The sequence below is a fragment of the Ischnura elegans genome, chromosome 12, assembly GCF_921293095.1.
Source record: "Ischnura elegans chromosome 12, ioIscEleg1.1, whole genome shotgun sequence".
NCBI classification, from domain to species: domain Eukaryota; kingdom Metazoa; phylum Arthropoda; class Insecta; order Odonata; family Coenagrionidae; genus Ischnura; species Ischnura elegans.
Window position 1 is genome coordinate 80,841,799 of NC_060257.1, and position 20,220 is coordinate 80,862,018.

A 20,220-nucleotide genomic window follows, 5' to 3' on the forward strand; every position below is an offset into this window, starting at 1 on the left:
TAAAGTCCTTTGATAATGGCTTCCTTTTTGTTGAATTCTTTTTTGTTTACTCCTTTTTTGTTAACTCTTTTTTTGTTAAATCCTTGTATATTTGCTTCTTTTTTGTTCACTCCTTTTTTGTTAACTCATTTTTTGTTTACTTCTTTTTTTTAACTCCTTTTTTATTTACTCCTTTTTTGTTTACTCCATTTTTGTTAACTACATTTTTGTTAACTCCTTTTATATTTGCTTCTTTTTTGTTAACTCCTTTTTTGTTAACTCCTTTTATGTTTGCTTCTTTTTTGTTAACTCAGTATTTGTTAACTCTTTTTTTTTTAACTCCTTTTATATTTGCTTCTTTTTTGTTACTCCTTTTATTTAACTCCTTTTTTGTTAACTCCTTTTTTGGTTACTTCTTTTTTGTTTACTCCTTTTATAATTGCATCTTTTTTGTTTACTCCTTTTTTTTCCTCCTTATTTGTTAACTCCTTTTATATTTTCTTCTTTTTTGTTACTCCTTTTATTTAACTCCTTTTCTGTTAACTCCTTTTTTGGTTACTTCTTATTCGTTTACTCCTTTTATAATTGCTTTTTTTTTTTTACTCCTTTTTTTCCTCCTTTTTTGTTAACTCCTTTTATATTTGCTTCTTTTTTTTAACTCCTATTTTCTTTTCTCCATTTTTGTTTACTCCTTTTTTGTTAACTCGTTTTATATTTGCTTCTTTTTTGTTAACTCCTTTTTTTACTCCTTTTTTGTTTACTCCTTTTTTTAACTCCATTTATATTTGCTTCCTTTTTGTTTCTCTTTTTTGTTAACTCCTTTTTTGTTAACTCCTTTTATATAGTCTTCTTTTTTGTTAACTCCTTTTTTATTTACTCCTTTTTTGTAAACTCCTTTTTTGTTAACTCCTTTTATATTTGCTTCTTTTTTGTTAACTCCTTTTTTGTTTACTACTTTTTTGTTTACTCCCTTTTATATTTGCTTCTTTTTTGTTAACTCTTTTTATATTTCCTTCTTTTTTGTTAACTCCATTTATATTTGCTTCTTTTTTGTTTACTCCTTTTTTGTTAACTCTTTTTTTGTTAACTCCTTTTATATTTGCTTTTTTTTTGTTAAAACCTTTTATGTTTACTCCTTTTTTGTTTACTCCTTTTTTGTTAACTCCTTTTTTGTTAACTCCTTTTATATTTGCCTTCGTTTGTGTTACTCCTTTTATATTTGCTTCTTTTTTGTTAACTCCTTTTTTATTTACTCCTTTTTTGTTTACTCCATTTTTGTTTACTCCTGTTTTGTTAACTCCTTTTATATTTGCTTCTTTTTTGTTAACTCCTTTTTTGTTTAATCCTTTTATGTTTGCTTCTTTTTTGTTAACTCCTTTTTTGTTAACTCCTTTTATGTTTGCTTCTTTTGTTAACTCCTTTTTTGTTTACTCCTTTTTTGTTAACTCCTTTTTTGTTTACTCCTTCTTTGTTAACTCCTTTTTTGTTTACTCCTTCTTTGTTAACTCATTTTTTGTTAAATCCTTTTATATTTGCTTCTTTTTTGTTAACTCCTTTTTTGTTTCCTCCTCATTTGTCAGCTCATTTTTTGTTAACTCCTTTTATATTTGCTTCTTTTTTGTTAAATCCTTTTTTGTTTGCTTCTTTTTTGTTTACTCCTTTTTTGTTAACTCCTTCTTTGTTAACTCCTATTATATTTGCTTCTTTTTTGTTTACACCTTTTTTGTTTACTCCTTTTTTGTGAACTCCTTTTTTGTTACCTCCTTTTTTGTTAACTCCTTTTATATTTGCTTCTTTTATTTAACTCCTTTTTTGTTTACTCTTTTTTTGTTTACTCCTTTTTTGTTAACTCCTTTTTTTTAACTCCTTTTATATTTGCTTCTTTATTGTTAACTCCTTTTTTTTACTTCTTTTTTTTACTCCTATTTTGTTAACTCCTTTTATATTGGCTTCCTTTTTGTTGTCTCGTTTTTTGTTTACTCCTTTTTTGTTAACTCCTTTTTTGTTAACTCCTTTTATATTGGCTTCCTTTTTGTTGACTTCTTTTTTGTTTACTCCTTTTTTGTTAACTCCTTTTTTGATAAATCCTTGTATATTTGCTTCTTTTTTGTTTACTCCTTATTTGTTAACTTTTTTTTTAAGTCCTTTTATATTTGCTTCTTTTTTGTTACTTTTTTTATTTAACTCCTTTCTTGTTAACTCCTTTTTTGGTTACTTCTTTTTTGTTTACTCGTTTTATAATTGCATCTTTTTTGTTTGCTCCTTTTTTTTCCTCCTTTTTTGTTAACTACTTTTATATTTGCTTCTTTTTTATAACTCCTTTTTTCTTTTCTCCATTTTTGTTTACTCCTTTTTTGTTAACTCGTTTTATATTTGCTTCTTTTTTGTTAACTCCTTTTTTTACTCCTTTTTTGTTTACTCCTTTTTTTAACTCCTTTTATATTTGCTTCCTTTTTGTTTCTCTTTTTTGTTAACTCCTTTTTTATTTACTCCTTTTTTGTAAACTCCTTTTTGTTAACTCCTTTTTTGTTAACTCCTTTTATATTTGCTTCTTTAATTTAACTCCTTTTTTGTTTACTCTTTTTTTGTTTACTCCTTTTTTGTTAACTCCTTTTTTTTAACTCTTTTTATATTTGCTTCTTTATTGTTAACTCCTTTTTTTTACTCCTTTTTTTTACTCCTATTTTGTTAACTCCTTTTATATTGGCTTCCTTTTTGTTGTCTCCTTTTTTGTTTACTCCTTTTTTGTTAACTTCTTTTTTGTAAAGTCCTTTGATAATGGCTTCCTTTTTGTTGAATTCTTTTTTGTTTACTCCCTTTTTGTTAACTCTTTTTTTGTTAAATCCTTGTATATTTGCTTCTTTTTTGTGAACTCCTTTTTTGTTAACTCATTTTTTGTTTACTTCTTTTTTTTAACTCCTTTTTTATTTACTCCTTTTTTGTTTACTCCATTTTTGTTAACTACTTTTTTGTTAACTCCTTTTATATTTGCTTCTTTTTTGTTAACTCCTTTTTTGTTAACTCCTTTTATGTTTGCTTCTTTTTTGTTAACTCAGTATTTGTTAACTCTTTTTTTTTAACTCCTTTTATATTTGCTTCTTTTTTGTTACTCCTTTTATTTAACTCCTTTTTTGTTAACTCCTTTTTTGGTTACTTCTTTTTTGTTTACTCCTTTTATAATTGCATCTTTTTTGTTTACTCCTTTTTTTTCCTCCTTATTTGTTAACTCCTTTTATATTTGCTTCTTTTTTTTAACTCCTGTTTTGTTTACTCCATTTTTGTTAACTACTTTTTTGTTAACTCCTTTTATATTTGCTTCTTTTTTGTTAACTCCTTTTTTGTTTACTCCTTTTATGTTTGCTTCTTTTTTGTTAACTCCTTATTTGTTAACTCCTGTTTTTTTAACTCCTTTTATATTTGCTTCTTTTTTGTTACTCCTTTTATTTAACTCCTTTTCTGTTAACTCCTTTTTTGGTTACTTCATATTTGTTTACTCCTTTTATAATTGCATTTTTTTTGTTTACTCCTTTTTTTCCTCCTTTTTTGTTAACTCCTTTTATATTTGCTTCTTTTTTTTAACTCCTATTTTCTTTTCTCCATTTTTGTTAACTCCTTTTTTGTTAACTCGTTTTATATTTGCTTCTTTTTTGTTAACTCCTTTTTTTACTCCTTTTTTGTTTACTCCTTTTTTTAACTCCATTTATATTTGCTTCCTTTTTGTTTCTCTTTTTTGTTAACTCCTTTTTTGTTAACTCCTTTTATATAGTCTTCTTTTTTGTTAACTCCTTTTTTATTTACTCCTTTTTTGTAAACTCCTTTTTTGTTAACTCCTTTTATATTTGCTTCTTTTTTGTTAACTCCTTTTTTGTTTACTACTTTTTTGTTTACTCCCTTTTATATTTGCTTCTTTTTTGTTAACTCTTTTTATATTTCCTTCTTTTTTGTTAACTCCATTTATATTTGCTTCTTTTTTGTTTACTCCTTTTTTGTTAACTCTTTTTTTGTTAACTCCTTTTATATTTGCTTTTTTTTTGTTAAATCCTTTTATGTTTACTCCTTTTTTGTTTACTCCTTTTTTGTTAACTCCTTTTTTGTTAACTCCTTTTATATTTGCCTTCGTTTGTGTTACTCCTTTTATATTTGCTTCTTTTTTGTTAACTCCTTTTTTATTTACTCCTTTTTTGTTTACTCCATTTTTGTTTACTCCTGTTTTGTTAACTCCTTTTATATTTGCTTCTTTTTTGTTAACTCCTTTTTTGTTTAATCCTTTTATGTTTGCTTCTTTTTTGTTAACTCCTTTTTTGTTAACTCCTTTTATATTTGCTTCTTTTTTTAACTCCTTTTTTGTTTACTCCTTTTTTGTTAACTCCTTTTTTGTTTACTCCTTTTATATTTGCTTCTTTTTTGTTAACTCCTTTTTTGTTTACTCCTTCTTTGTTAACTCCTTTTTTGTTAACTCCTTTTATATTTGCTTCTTTTTTGTTAACTCCTTTTTTGTTTCCTCCTCATTTGTCAGCTCATTTTTTGTTAACTCCTTTTATATTTGCTTCTTTTTTGTTAACTACTTTTTTGTTTGCTTCTTTTTTGCTTACTCCTTATTTGTTAACTCCTTCTTTGTTAACTCCTATTATATTTGCTTCTTTTTTGTTTACACCTTTTTTGTTTACTCCTTTTTTGTGAACTCCTTTTTTGTTACCTCCTTTTTTGTTAACTCCTTTTATATTTGCTTCTTTTTTTTAACTCCTTTTTTGTTTACTCTTTTTTTGTTTACTCCTTTTTTGTTAACTTTTTTTTTTAACTCCTTTTATATTTGCTTCTTTATTGTTAACTCCTTTTTTTTACTTCTTTTTTTTACTCCTATTTTGTTAACTCCTTTTATATTGGCTTCCTTTTTGTTGTCTCGTTTTTTGTTTACTCCTTTTTTGTTAACTCCTTTTTTGTTAACTCCTTTTATATTGGCTTCCTTTTTGTTGACTTCTTTTTTGTTTACTCCTTTTTTGTTAACTCCTTATTTGTTAAATCCTTGTATATTTGCTTCTTTTTTGTTTACTCCTTATTTGTTAACTTTTTTTTTAAGTCCTTTTATATTTGCTTCTTTTTTGTTACTTTTTTTATTTAACTCCTTTCTTGTTAACTCCTTTTTTGGTTACTTCTTTTTTGTTTACTCGTTTTATAATTGCATCTTTTTTGTTTGCTCCTTTTTTTTCCTCCTTTTTTGTTAACTCCTTTTATATTTGCTTCTTTTTTATAACTCCTTTTTTCTTTTCTCCATTTTTGTTTACTCCTTTTTTGTTAACTCGTTTTATATTTGCTTCTTTTTTGTTAACTCCTTTTTTTACTCCTTTTTTGTTTACTCCTTTTTTTAACTCCTTTTATATTTGCTTCCTTTTTGTTTCTCTTTTTTGTTAACTCCTTTTATATTTACTCCTTTTTTGTAAACTCCTTTTTGTTAACTCCTTTTTTGTTAACTCCTTTTATATTTGCTTCTTTAATTTAAATCCTTTTTTGTTTACTCTTTTTTTGTTTACTCCTTTTTTGTTAACTCCTTTTTTTTAACTCTTTTTATATTTGCTTCTTTATTGTTAACTCCTTTTTTTTACTCCTTTTTTTTACTCCTATTTTGTTAACTCCTTTTATATTGGCTTCCTTTTTGTTGTCTCCTTTTTTGTTTACTCCTTTTTTGTTAACTTCTTTTTTGTAAAGTCCTTTGATAATGGCTTCCTTTTTGTTGAATTCTTTTTTGTTTACTCCTTTTTTGTTAACTCTTTTTTTGTTAAATCCTTGTATATTCGCTTCTTTTTTGTTAACTCCTTTTTTGTTAACTCATTTTTTGTTTACTTCTTTTTTTTAACTCCTTTTTTATTTACTCCTTTTTTGTTTACTCCATTTTTGTAAACTACTTTTTTGTTAACTCCTTTTATATTTGCTTCTTTTTTGTTAACTCCTTTTTTGTTAACTCCTTTTATGTTTGCTTCTTTTTTGTTAACTCAGTATTTGATAACTCTTTTTTTTTAACTCCTTTTATATTTGCTTCTTTTTTGTTACTCCTTTTATTTAACTCCTTTTTTGTTAACTCCTTTTTTGGTTACTTCTTTTTTGTTTACTCCTTTTATAATTGCATCTTTTTTGTTTACTCCTTTTTTTTCCTCCTTATTTGTTAACTCCTTTTATATTTGCTTCTTTTTTTTAACTCCTGTTTTGTTTACTCCATTTTTGTTAACTACTTTTTTGTTAACTCCTTTTATATTTGCTTCTTTTTTGTTAACTCCTTTTTTGTTAACTCCTTTTATGTTTGCTTCTTTTTTGTTAACTCCTTATTTGTTAACTCCTGTTTTTTTAACTCCTTTTATATTTGCTTCTTTTTTGTTACTCCTTTTATTTAACTCCTTTTCTGTTAACTCCTTTTTTGGTTACTTCTTATTTGTTTACTCCTTTTATAATTGCATTTTTTTTGTTTACTCCTTTTTTTCCTCCTTTTTTGTTAACTCCTTTTATATTTGCTTCTTTTTTTTAACTCCTATTTTCTTTTCTCCATTTTTGTTTACTCCTTTTTTGTTAACTCGTTTTATATTTGCTTCTTTTTTGTTAACTCCTTTTTTTACTCCTTTTTTGTTTACTCCTTTTTTTAACTCCATTTATATTTGCTTCCTTTTTGTTTCTCTTTTTTGTTAACTCCTTTTTTGTTAACTCCTTTTATATAGTCTTCTTTTTTGTTAACTCCTTTTTTATTTACTCCTTTTTTGTAAACTCCTTTTTTGTTAACTCCTTTTATATTTGCTTCTTTTTTGTTAACTCCTTTTTTGTTTACTACTTTTTTGTTTACTCCCTTTTATATTTGCTTCTTTTTTGTTAACTCTTTTTATATTTCCTTCTTTTTTGTTAACTCCATTTATATTTGCTTCTTTTTTGTTTACTCCTTTTTTGTTAACTCTTTTTTTGTTAACTCCTTTTATATTTGCTTTTTTTTTGTTAAATCCTTTTATGTTTACTCCTTTTTTGTTTACTCCTTTTTTGTTAACTCCTTTTTTGTTAACTCCTTTTATATTTGCCTTCGTTTGTGTTACTCCTTTTATATTTGCTTCTTTTTTGTTAACTCCTTTTTTATTTACTCCTTTTTTGTTTACTCCATTTTTGTTTACTCCTGTTTTGTTAACTCCTTTTATATTTGCTTGTTTTTAGTTAACTCCTTTTTTGTTTAATCCTTTTATGTTTGCTTCTTTTTTGTTAACTCCTTTTTTGTTAACTCCTTTTATATTTGCTTCTTTTTTTAACTCCTTTTTTGTTAACTCCTTTTTTTTAACTCTTTTTATATTTGCTTCTTTATTGTTAACTCCTTTTTTTTACTCCTTTTTTTTACTCCTATTTTGTTAACTCCTTTTATATTGGCTTCCTTTTTGTTGTCTCCTTTTTTGTTTACTCCTTTTTTGTTAACTTCTTTTTTGTAAAGTCCTTTGATAATGGCTTCCTTTTTGTTGAATTCTTTTTTGTTTACTCCTTTTTTGTTAACTCTTTTTTTGTTAAATCCTTGTATATTTGCTTCTTTTTTGTTCACTCCTTTTTTGTTAACTCATTTTTTGTTTACTTCTTTTTTTTAACTCCTTTTTTATTTACTCCTTTTTTGTTTACTCCATTTTTGTTAACTACATTTTTGTTAACTCCTTTTATATTTGCTTCTTTTTTGTTAACTCCTTTTTTGTTAACTCCTTTTATGTTTGCTTCTTTTTTGTTAACTCAGTATTTGTTAACTCTTTTTTTTTTAACTCCTTTTATATTTGCTTCTTTTTTGTTACTCCTTTTATTTAACTCCTTTTTTGTTAACTCCTTTTTTGGTTACTTCTTTTTTGTTTACTCCTTTTATAATTGCATCTTTTTTGTTTACTCCTTTTTTTTCCTCCTTATTTGTTAACTCCTTTTATATTTGCTTCTTTTTTGTTACTCCTTTTATTTAACTCCTTTTCTGTTAACTCCTTTTTTGGTTACTTCTTATTCGTTTACTCCTTTTATAATTGCTTTTTTTTTTTTTACTCCTTTTTTTCCTCCTTTTTTGTTAACTCCTTTTATATTTGCTTCTTTTTTTTAACTCCTATTTTCTTTTCTCCGTTTTTGTTTACTCCTTTTTTGTTAACTCGTTTTATATTTGCTTCTTTTTTGTTAACTCCTTTTTTTACTCCTTTTTTGTTTACTCCTTTTTTTAACTCCATTTATATTTGCTTCCTTTTTGTTTCTCTTTTTTGTTAACTCCTTTTTTGTTAACTCCTTTTATATAGTCTTCTTTTTTGTTAACTCCTTTTTTATTTACTCCTTTTTTGTAAACTCCTTTTTTGTTAACTCCTTTTATATTTGCTTCTTTTTTGTTAACTCCTTTTTTGTTTACTACTTTTTTGTTTACTCCCTTTTATATTTGCTTCTTTTTTGTTAACTCTTTTTATATTTCCTTCTTTTTTGTTAACTCCATTTATATTTGCTTCTTTTTTGTTTACTCCTTTTTTGTTAACTCTTTTTTTGTTAACTCCTTTTATATTTGCTTTTTTTTTGTTAAAACCTTTTATGTTTACTCCTTTTTTGTTTACTCCTTTTTTGTTAACTCCTTTTTTGTTAACTCCTTTTATATTTGCCTTCGTTTGTGTTACTCCTTTTATATTTGCTTCTTTTTTGTTAACTCCTTTTTTATTTACTCCTTTTTTGTTTACTCCATTTTTGTTTACTCCTTTTTTGTTAACTCCTTTTATATTTGCTTCTTTTTTGTTAACTCCTTTTTTGTTTAATCCTTTTATGTTTGCTTCTTTTTTGTTAACTCCTTTTTTGTTAACTCCTTTTTTGTTTGCTTCTTTTTTTAACTCCTTTTTTGTTTACTCCTTATTTGTTTACTCCTTTTTTGTTTACTCCTTATTTGTTAACTCCTTTTTTGTTTACTCCTTCTTTGTTAACTCCTTTTTTGTTAACTCCTTTTATATTTGCTTCTTTTTTGTTAACTCCTTTTTTGTTTCCTCCTCATTTGTCAGCTCATTTTTTGTTAACTCCTTTTATATTTGCTTCTTTTTTGTTAACTACTTTTTTGTTTGCTTCTTTTTTGCTTACTCCTTATTTGTTAACTCCTTCTTTGTTAACTCCTATTATATTTGCTTCTTTTTTGTTTACACCTTTTTTGTTTACTCCTTTTTTGTGAACTCCTTTTTTGTTACCTCCTTTTTTGTTAACTCCTTTTATATTTGCTTCTTTTATTTAACTCCTTTTTTGTTTACTCTTTTTTTGTTTACTCCTTTTTTGTTAACTCCTTTTTTTTAACTCCTTTTATATTTGCTTCTTTATTGTTAACTCCTTTTTTTTACTTCTTTTTTTTACTCCTATTTTGTTAACTCCTTTTATATTGGCTTCCTTTTTGTTGTCTCGTTTTTTGTTTACTCCTTTTTTGTTAACTCCTTTTTTGTTAACTCCTTTTATATTGGCTTCCTTTTTGTTGACTTCTTTTTTGTTTACTCCTTTTTTGTTAACTCCTTTTTTGATAAATCCTTGTATATTTGCTTCTTTTTTGTTTACTCCTTATTTGTTAACTTTTTTTTTAAGTCCTTTTATATTTGCTTCTTTTTTGTTACTTTTTTTATTTAACTCCTTTCTTGTTAACTCCTTTTTTGGTTACTTCTTTTTTGTTTACTCGTTTTATAATTGCATCTTTTTTGTTTGCTCCTTTTTTTTCCTCCTTTTTTGTTAACTCCTTTTATATTTGCTTCTTTTTTATAACTCCTTTTTTCTTTTCTCCATTTTTGTTTACTCCTTTTTTGTTAACTCGTTTTATATTTGCTTCTTTTTTGTTAACTCCTTTTTTTACTCCTTTTTTGTTTACTCCTTTTTTTAACTCCTTTTATATTTGCTTCCTTTTTGTTTCTCTTTTTTGTTAACTCCTTTTTTATTTACTCCTTTTTTGTAAACTCCTTTTTGTTAACTCCTTTTTTGTTAACTCCTTTTATATTTGCTTCTTTAATTTAACTCCTTTTTTGTTTACTCTTTTTTTGTTTACTCCTTTTTTGTTAACTCCTTTTTTTTAACTCTTTTTATATTTGCTTCTTTATTGTTAACTCCTTTTTTTTACTCCTTTTTTTTACTCCTATTTTGTTAACTCCTTTTATATTGGCTTCCTTTTTGTTGTCTCCTTTTTTGTTTACTCCTTTTTTGTTAACTTCTTTTTTGTAAAGTCCTTTGATAATGGCTTCCTTTTTGTTGAATTCTTTTTTGTTTACTCCCTTTTTGTTAACTCTTTTTTTGTTAAATCCTTGTATATTTGCTTCTTTTTTGTTAACTCCTTTTTTGTTAACTCATTTTTTGTTTACTTCTTTTTTTTAACTCCTTTTTTATTTACTCCTTTTTTGTTTACTCCATTTTTGTTAACTACTTTTTTGTTAACTCCTTTTATATTTGCTTCTTTTTTGTTAACTCCTTTTTTGTTAACTCCTTTTATGTTTGCTTCTTTTTTGTTAACTCAGTATTTGTTAACTCTTTTTTTTTAACTCCTTTTATATTTGCTTCTTTTTTGTTACTCCTTTTATTTAACTCCTTTTTTGTTAACTCCTTTTTTGGTTACTTCTTTTTTGTTTACTCCTTTTATAATTGCATCTTTTTTGTTTACTCCTTTTTTTTCCTCCTTATTTGTTAACTCCTTTTATATTTGCTTCTTTTTTTTAACTCCTGTTTTGTTTACTCCATTTTTGTTTACTCCTTTTTTGTTAACTCCTTTTATATTTGCTTCTTTTTTGTTTATTCCTTTCTTGTTTACTCCTTTTATGTTTGCTTCTTTTTTGTTAACTCCTTATTAGTTAACTCCTGTTTTTTTAACTCCTTTTATATTTGCTTCTTTTTTGTTACTCCTTTTATTTAACTCCTTTTCTGTTAACTCCTTTTTTGGTTACTTCTTATTTGTTTACTCCTTTTATAATTGCATTTTTTTTGTTTACTCCTTTTTTTCCTCCTTTTTTGTTAACTCCTTTTATATTTGCTTCTTTTTTTTAACTCCTATTTTCTTTTCTCCATTTTTGTTTACTCCTTTTTTGTTAACTCGTTTTATATTTGCTTCTTTTTTGTTAACTCCTTTTTTTACTCCTTTTTTGTTTACTCCTTTTTTTAACTCCATTTATATTTGCTTCCTTTTTGTTTCTCTTTTTTGTTAACTCCTTTTTTGTTAACTCCTTTTATATAGTCTTCTTTTTTGTTAACTCCTTTTTTATTTACTCCTTTTTTGTAAACTCCTTTTTTGTTAACTCCTTTTATATTTGCTTCTTTTTTGTTAACTCCTTTTTTGTTTACTACTTTTTTGTTTACTCCCTTTTATATTTGCTTCTTTTTTGTTAACTCTTTTTATATTTCCTTCTTTTTTGTTAACTCCTTTTATATTTGCTTCTTTTTTGTTTACTCCTTTTTTGTTAACTCTTTTTTTGTTAACTCCTTTTATATTTGCTTTTTTTTTGTTAAATCCTTTTATGTTTACTCCTTTTTTGTTTACTCCTTTTTTGTTAACTCCTTTTTTGTTAACTCCTTTTATATTTGCCTTCGTTTGTGTTACTCCTTTTATATTTGCTTCTTTTTTGTTAACTCCTTTTTTATTTACTCCTTTTTTGTTTACTCCATTTTTGTTTACTCCTGTTTTGTTAACTCCTTTTATATTTGCTTGTTTTTTGTTAACTCCTTTTTTGTTTAATCCTTTTATGTTTGCTTCTTTTTTGTTAACTCCTTTTTTGTTAACTCCTTTTATATTTGCTTCTTTTTTTAACTCCTTTTTTGTTTACTCCTTTTTTGTTTACTCCTTTTTTGTTAACTCCTTTTATATTTGCTTCTTTTTTGTTAACTCCTTTTTTGTTTACTCCTTCTTTGTTAACTCCTTTTTTGTTTACTCCTTTTATATTTGCTTCTTTTTTGTTAACTCCTTTTTTGTTTCCTCCTCATTTGTCAGCTCATTTTTTGTTAACTCCTTTTATATTTGCTTCTTTTTTGTTAACTACTTTTTTGTTTGCTTCTTTTTTGCTTACTCCTTATTTGTTAACTCCTTCTTTGTTAACTCCTATTATATTTGCTTCTTTTTTGTTTACACCTTTTTTGTTTACTCCTTTTTTGTGAACTCCTTTTTTGTTACCTCCTTTTTTGTTAACTCCTTTTATATTTGCTTCTTTTTTTTAACTCCTTTTTTGTTTACTCCTTTTTTGTTTACTCCTTTTTTGTTAACTCCTTTTTTTTAACTCCTTTTATATTTGCTTCTTTATTGTTAACTCCTTTTTTTTACTTCTTTTTTTTACTCCTATTTTGTTAACTCCTTTTATATTGGCTTCCTTTTTGTTGTCTCGTTTTTTGTTTACTCCTTTTTTGTTAACTCCTTTTTTGTTAACTCCTTTTATATTGGCTTCCTTTTTGTTGACTTCTTTTTTGTTTACTCCTTTTTTGTTAACTCCTTATTTGTTAAATCCTTGTATATTTGCTTCTTTTTTGTTTACTCCTTATTTGTTAACTTTTTTTTTAAGTCCTTTTATATTTGCTTCTTTTTTGTTACTTTTTTTATTTAACTCCTTTCTTGTTAACTCCTTTTTTGGTTACTTCTTTTTTGTTTACTCGTTTTATAATTGCATCTTTTTTGTTTGCTCCTTTTTTTTCCTCCTTTTTTGTTAACTCCTTTTATATTTGCTTCTTTTTTATAACTCCTTTTTTCTTTTCTCCATTTTTGTTTACTCCTTTTTTGTTAACTCGTTTTATATTTGCTTCTTTTTTGTTAACTCCTTTCTTTACTCCTTTTTTGTTTACTCCTTTTTTTAACTCCTTTTATATTTGCTTCCTTTTTGTTTCTCTTTTTTGTTAACTCCTTTTTTATTTACTCCTTTTTTGTAAACTCCTTTTTGTTAACTCCTTTTTTGTTAACTCCTTTTATATTTGCTTCTTTAATTTAAATCCTTTTTTGTTTACTCTTTTTTTGTTTACTCCTTTTTTGTTAACTCCTTTTTTTTAACTCTTTTTATATTTGCTTCTTTATTGTTAACTCCTTTTTTTTACTCCTTTTTTTTACTCCTATTTTGTTAACTCCTTTTATATTGGCTTCCTTTTTGTTGTCTCCTTTTTTGTTTACTCCTTTTTTGTTAACTTCTTTTTTGTAAAGTCCTTTGATAATGGCTTCCTTTTTGTTGAATTCTTTTTTGTTTACTCCTTTTTTGTTAACTCTTTTTTTGTTAAATCCTTGTATATTCGCTTCTTTTTTGTTAACTCCTTTTTTGTTAACTCATTTTTTGTTTACTTCTTTTTTTTAACTCCTTTTTTATTTACTCCTTTTTTGTTTACTCCATTTTTGTTAACTACTTTTTTGTTAACTCCTTTTATATTTGCTTCTTTTTTGTTAACTCCTTTTTTGTTAACTCCTTTTATGTTTGCTTCTTTTTTGTTAACTCAGTATTTGATAACTCTTTTTTTTTAACTCCTTTTATATTTGCTTCTTTTTTGTTACTCCTTTTATTTAACTCCTTTTTTGTTAACTCCTTTTTTGGTTACTTCTTTTTTGTTTACTCCTTTTATAATTGCATCTTTTTTGTTTACTCCTTTTTTTTCCTCCTTATTTGTTAACTCCTTTTATATTTGCTTCTTTTTTTTAACTCCTGTTTTGTTTACTCCATTTTTGTTAACTACTTTTTTGTTAACTCCTTTTATATTTGCTTCTTTTTTGTTAACTCCTTTTTTGTTAACTCCTTTTATGTTTGCTTCTTTTTTGTTAACTCCTTATTTGTTAACTCCTGTTTTTTTAACTCCTTTTATATTTGCTTCTTTTTTGTTACTCCTTTTATTTAACTCCTTTTCTGTTAACTCCTTTTTTGGTTACTTCTTATTTGTTTACTCCTTTTATAATTGCATTTTTTTTGTTTACTCCTTTTTTTCCTCCTTTTTTGTTAACTCCTTTTATATTTGCTTCTTTTTTTTAACTCCTATTTTCTTTTCTCCATTTTTGTTTACTCCTTTTTTGTTAACTCGTTTTATATTTGCTTCTTTTTTGTTAACTCCTTTTTTTACTCCTTTTTTGTTTACTCCTTTTTTTAACTCCATTTATATTTGCTTCCTTTTTGTTTCTCTTTTTTGTTAACTCCTTTTTTGTTAACTCCTTTTATATAGTCTTCTTTTTTGTTAACTCCTTTTTTATTTACTCCTTTTTTGTAAACTCCTTTTTTGTTAACTCCTTTTATATTTGCTTCTTTTTTGTTAACTCCTTTTTTGTTTACTACTTTTTTGTTTACTCCCTTTTATATTTGCTTCTTTTTTGTTAACTCTTTTTATATTTCCTTCTTTTTTGTTAACTCCATTTATATTTGCTTCTTTTTTGTTTACTCCTTTTTTGTTAACTCTTTTTTTGTTAACTCCTTTTATATTTGCTTCTTTTTTGTTAACTCCTTTTATGTTTACTCCTTTTTTGTTTACTCCTTTTTTGTTAACTCCTTTTTTGTTAACTCCTTTTATATTTGCCTTCGTTTGTGTTACTCCTTTTATATTTGCTTCTTTTTTGTTAACTCCTTTTTTATTTACTCCTTTTTTGTTTACTCCATTTTTGTTTACTCCTGTTTTGTTAACTCCTTTTATATTTGCTTGTTTTTAGTTAACTCCTTTTTTGTTTAATCCTTTTATGTTTGCTTCTTTTTTGTTAACTCCTTTTTTGTTAACTCCTTTTATATTTGCTTCTTTTTTTAACTCCTTTTTTGTTAACTCCTTTTTTTTAACTCTTTTTATATTTGCTTCTTTATTGTTAACTCCTTTTTTTTACTCCTTTTTTTTACTCCTATTTTGTTAACTCCTTTTATATTGGCTTCCTTTTTGTTGTCTCCTTTTTTGTTTACTCCTTTTTTGTTAACTTCTTTTTTGTAAAGTCCTTTGATAATGGCTTCCTTTTTGTTGAATTCTTTTTTGTTTACTCCTTTTTTGTTAACTCTTTTTTTGTTAAATCCTTGTATATTTGCTTCTTTTTTGTTCACTCCTTTTTTGTTAACTCATTTTTTGTTTACTTCTTTTTTTTAACTCCTTTTTTATTTACTCCTTTTTTGTTTACTCCATTTTTGTTAACTACATTTTTGTTAACTCCTTTTATATTTGCTTCTTTTTTGTTAACTCCTTTTTTGTTAACTCCTTTTATGTTTGCTTCTTTTTTGTTAACTCAGTATTTGTTAACTCTTTTTTTTTTAACTCCTTTTATATTTGCTTCTTTTTTGTTACTCCTTTTATTTAACTCCTTTTTTGTTAACTCCTTTTTTGGTTACTTCTTTTTTGTTTACTCCTTTTATAATTGCATCTTTTTTGTTTACTCCTTTTTTTTCCTCCTTATTTGTTAACTCCTTTTATATTTGCTTCTTTTTTGTTACTCCTTTTATTTAACTCCTTTTCTGTTAACTCCTTTTTTGGTTACTTCTTATTCGTTTACTCCTTTTATAATTGCTTTTTTTTTTTTTACTCCTTTTTTTCCTCCTTTTTTGTTAACTCCTTTTATATTTGCTTCTTTTTTTTAACTCCTATTTTCTTTTCTCCATTTTTGTTTACTCCTTTTTTGTTAACTCGTTTTATATTTGCTTCTTTTTTGTTAACTCCTTTTTTTACTCCTTTTTTGTTTACTCCTTTTTTTAACTCCATTTATATTTGCTTCCTTTTTGTTTCTCTTTTTTGTTAACTCCTTTTTTGTTAACTCCTTTTATATATTCTTCTTTTTTGTTAACTCCTTTTTTATTTACTCCTTTTTTGTAAACTCCTTTTTTGTTAACTCCTTTTATATTTGCTTCTTTTTTGTTAACTCCTTTTTTGTTTACTACTTTTTTGTTTACTCCCTTTTATATTTGCTTCTTTTTTGTTAACTCTTTTTATATTTCCTTCTTTTTTGTTAACTCCATTTATATTTGCTTCTTTTTTGTTTACTCCTTTTTTGTTAACTCTTTTTTTGTTAACTCCTTTTATATTTGCTTTTTTTTTGTTAAAACCTTTTATGTTTACTCCTTTTTTGTTTACTCCTTTTTTGTTAACTCCTTTTTTGTTAACTCCTTTTATATTTGCCTTCGTTTGTGTTACTCCTTTTATATTTGCTTCTTTTTTGTTAACTCCTTTTTTATTTACTCCTTTTTTGTTTACTCCATTTTTGTTAACTCCTGTTTTGTTAACTCCTTTTATATTTGCTTTTTTTTTGTTAACTCCTTTTTTGTTTACTCCTTTTATATTTGCTTCTTTTTTGTTAACTCCTTTTTTGTTAACTCCTTTTATGTTTGCTTCTTTTTTTAACTCCTTTTTTGTTTACTCCTTTTTTGTTAACTCCTTTTTTGTTAACTCCTTTTATATTTGCTTCTTTTTTGTTAACTCCTTTTTTGTTTACTCCTTCTTTGTTAACTCCTTTTTTGTTAACTCCTTTTATATTTGCTTCTTTTTTGTTAACTCCTTTTTTGTTTCCTCCTCATTTGTCAGCTCATTTTTTGTTAACTCCTTTTATATTTGCTTCTTTTTTGTTAACTACTTTTTTGTTTGCTTCTTTTTTGCTTACTCCTTATTTGTTAACTCCTTCTTTGTTAACTCCTATTATATTTGCTTCTTTTTTGTTTACACCTTTTTTGTTTACTCCTTTTTTGTGAACTCCTTTTTTGTTACCTCCTTTTTTGTTAACTCCTTTTATATTTGCTTCTTTTATTTAACTCCTTTTTTGTTTACTCTTTTTTTGTTTACTCCTTTTTTGTTAACTCCTTTTTTTTAACTCCTTTTATATTTGCTTCATTATTGTTAACTCCTTTTTTTTACTTCTTTTTTTTACTCCTATTTTGTTAACTCCTTTTATATTGGCTTCCTTTTTGTTGTCTCGTTTTTTGTTTACTCCTTTTTTGTTAACTCCTTTTTTGTTAACTCCTTTTATATTGGCTTCCTTTTTGTTGACTTCTTTTTTGTTTACTCCTTTTTTGTTAACTCCTTTTTTGATAAATCCTTGTATATTTGCTTCTTTTTTGTTTACTCCTTATTTGTTAACTTTTTTTTTAAGTCCTTTTATATTTGCTTCTTTTTTGTTACTTTTTTTATTAAACTCCTTTCTTGTTAACTCCTTTTTTGGTTACTTCTTTTTTGTTTACTCGTTTTATAATTGCATCTTTTTTGTTTGCTCCTTTTTTTTCCTCCTTTTTTGTTAACTCCTTTTATATTTGCTTCTTTTTTATAACTCCTTTTTTCTTTTCTCCATTTTTGTTTACTCCTTTTTTGTTAACTCGTTTTATATTTGCTTCTTTTTTGTTAACTCCTTTTTTTACTCCTTTTTTGTTTACTCCTTTTTTTAACTCCTTTTATATTTGCTTCCTTTTTGTTTCTCTTTTTTGTTAACTCCTTTTTTATTTACTCCTTTTTTGTAAACTCCTTTTTGTTAACTCCTTTTTTGTTAACTCCTTTTATATTTGCTTCTTTAATTTAACTCCTTTTTTGTTTACTCTTTTTTTGTTTACTCCTTTTTTGTTAACTCCTTTTTTTTAACTCTTTTTATATTTGCTTCTTTATTGTTAACTCCTTTTTTTTACTCCTTTTTTTTACTCCTATTTTGTTAACTCCTTTTATATTGGCTTCCTTTTTGTTGTCTCCTTTTTTGTTTACTCCTTTTTTGTTAACTTCTTTTTTGTAAAGTCCTTTGATAATGGCTTCCTTTTTGTTGAATTCTTTTTTGTTTACTCCCTTTTTGTTAACTCTTTTTTTGTTAAATCCTTGTATATTTGCTTCTTTTTTGTTAACTCCTTTTTTGTTAACTCATTTTTTGTTTACTTCTTTTTTTTAACTCCTTTTTTATTTACTCCTTTTTTGTTTACTCCATTTTTGTTAACTACTTTTTTGTTAACTCCTTTTATATTTGCTTCTTTTTTGTTAACTCCTTTTTTGTTAACTCCTTTTATGTTTGCTTCTTTTTTGTTAACTCAGTATTTGTTAACTCTTTTTTTTTAACTCCTTTTATATTTGCTTCTTTTTTGTTACTCCTTTTATTTAACTCCTTTTTTGTTAACTCCTTTTTTGGTTACTTCTTTTTTGTTTACTCCTTTTATAATTGCATCTTTTTTGTTTACTCCTTTTTTTTCCTCCTTATTTGTTAACTCCTTTTATATTTGCTTCTTTTTTTTAACTCCTGTTTTGTTTACTCCATTTTTGTTTACTCCTTTTTTGTTAACACCTTTTATATTTGCTTCTTTTTTGTTTATTCCTTTCTTGTTTACTCCTTTTATGTTTGCTTCTTTTTTGTTAACTCCTTATTAGTTAACTCCTGTTTTTTTAACTCCTTTTATATTTGCTTCTTTTTTGTTACTCCTTTTATTTAACTCCTTTTCTGTTAACTCCTTTTTTGGTTACTTCTTATTTGTTTACTCCTTTTATAATTGCATTTTTTTTGTTTACTCCTTTTTTTCCTCCTTTTTTGTTAACTCCTTTTATATTTGCTTCTTTTTTTTAACTCCTATTTTCTTTTCTCCATTTTTGTTTACTCCTTTTTTGTTAACTCGTTTTATATTTGCTTCTTTTTTGTTAACTCCTTTTTTTACTCCTTTTTTGTTTACTCCTTTTTTTAACTCCATTTATATTTGCTTCCTTTTTGTTTCTCTTTTTTGTTAACTCCTTTTTTGTTAACTCCTTTTATATAGTCTTCTTTTTTGTTAACTCCTTTTTTATTTACTCCTTTTTTGTAAACTCCTTTTTTGTTAATTCCTTTTATATTTGCTTCTTTTTTGTTAACTCCTTTTTTGTTTACTACTTTTTTGTTTACTCCCTTTTATATTTGCTTCTTTTTTGTTAACTCTTTTTATATTTCCTTCTTTTTTGTTAACTCCATTTATATTTGCTTCTTTTTTGTTTACTCCTTTTTTGTTAACTCTTTTTTTGTTAACTCCTTTTATATTTGCTTTTTTTTTGTTAAATCCTTTTATGTTTACTCCTTTTTTGTTTACTCCTTTTTTGTTAACTCCTTTTTTGTTAACTCCTTTTATATTTGCCTTCGTTTGTGTTACTCCTTTTATATTTGCTTCTTTTTTGTTAACTCCTTTTTTATTTACTCCTTTTTTGTTTACTCCATTTTTGTTTACTCCTGTTTTGTTAACTCCTTTTATATTTGCTTGTTTTTTGTTAACTCCTTTTTTGTTTAATCCTTTTATGTTTGCTTCTTTTTTGTTAACTCCTTTTTTGTTAACTCCTTTTATATTTGCTTCTTTTTTTAACTCCTTTTTTGTTTACTCCTTTTTTGTTAACTCCTTTTTTGTTAACTCCTTTTATATTTGCTTCTTTTTTGTTAACTCCTTTTTTGTTTACTCCTTCTTTGTTAACTCCTTTTTTGTTAACTCCTTTTATATTTGCTTCTTTTTTGTTAACTCCTTTTTTGTTTCCTCCTCATTTGTCAGCTCATTTTTTGTTAACTCCTTTTATATTTGCTTCTTTTTTGTTAACTACTTTTTTGTTTGCTTCTTTTTTGCTTACTCCTTATTTGTTAACTCCTTCTTTGTTAACTCCTATTATATTTGCTTCTTTTTTGTTTACACCTTTTTTGTTTACTCCTTTTTTGTGAACTCCTTTTTTGTTACCTCCTTTTTTGTTAACTCCTTTTATATTTGCTTCTTTTTTTTAACTCCTTTTTTGTTTACTCTTTTTTTGTTTACTCCTTTTTTGTTAACTCCTTTTTTTTAACTCCTTTTATATTTGCTTCTTTATTGTTAACTCCTTTTTTTTACTTCTTTTTTTTACTCCTATTTTGTTAACTCCTTTTATATTGGCTTCCTTTTTGTTGTCTCGTTTTTTGTTTACTCCTTTTTTGTTAACTCCTTTTTTGTTAACTCCTTTTATATTGGCTTCCTTTTTGTTGACTTCTTTTTTGTTTACTCCTTTTTTGTTAACTCCTTTTTTTTTAAGTCCTTTTATATTTGCTTCTTTTTTGTTACTTTTTTTATTTAACTCCTTTCTTGTTAACTCCTTTTTTGGTTACTTCTTTTTTGTTTACTCGTTTTATAATTGCATCTTTTTTGTTTGCTCCTTTTTTTTCCTCCTTTTTTGTTAACTCCTTTTATATTTGCTTCTTTTTTATAACTCCTTTTTTCTTTTCTCCATTTTTGTTTACTCCTTTTTTGTTAACTCGTTTTATATTTGCTTCTTTTTTGTTAACTCCTTTTTTTACTCCTTTTTTGTTTACTCCTTTTTTTAACTCCTTTTATATTTGCTTCCTTTTTGTTTCTCTTTTTTGTTAACTCCTTTTTTATTTACTCCTTTTTTGTA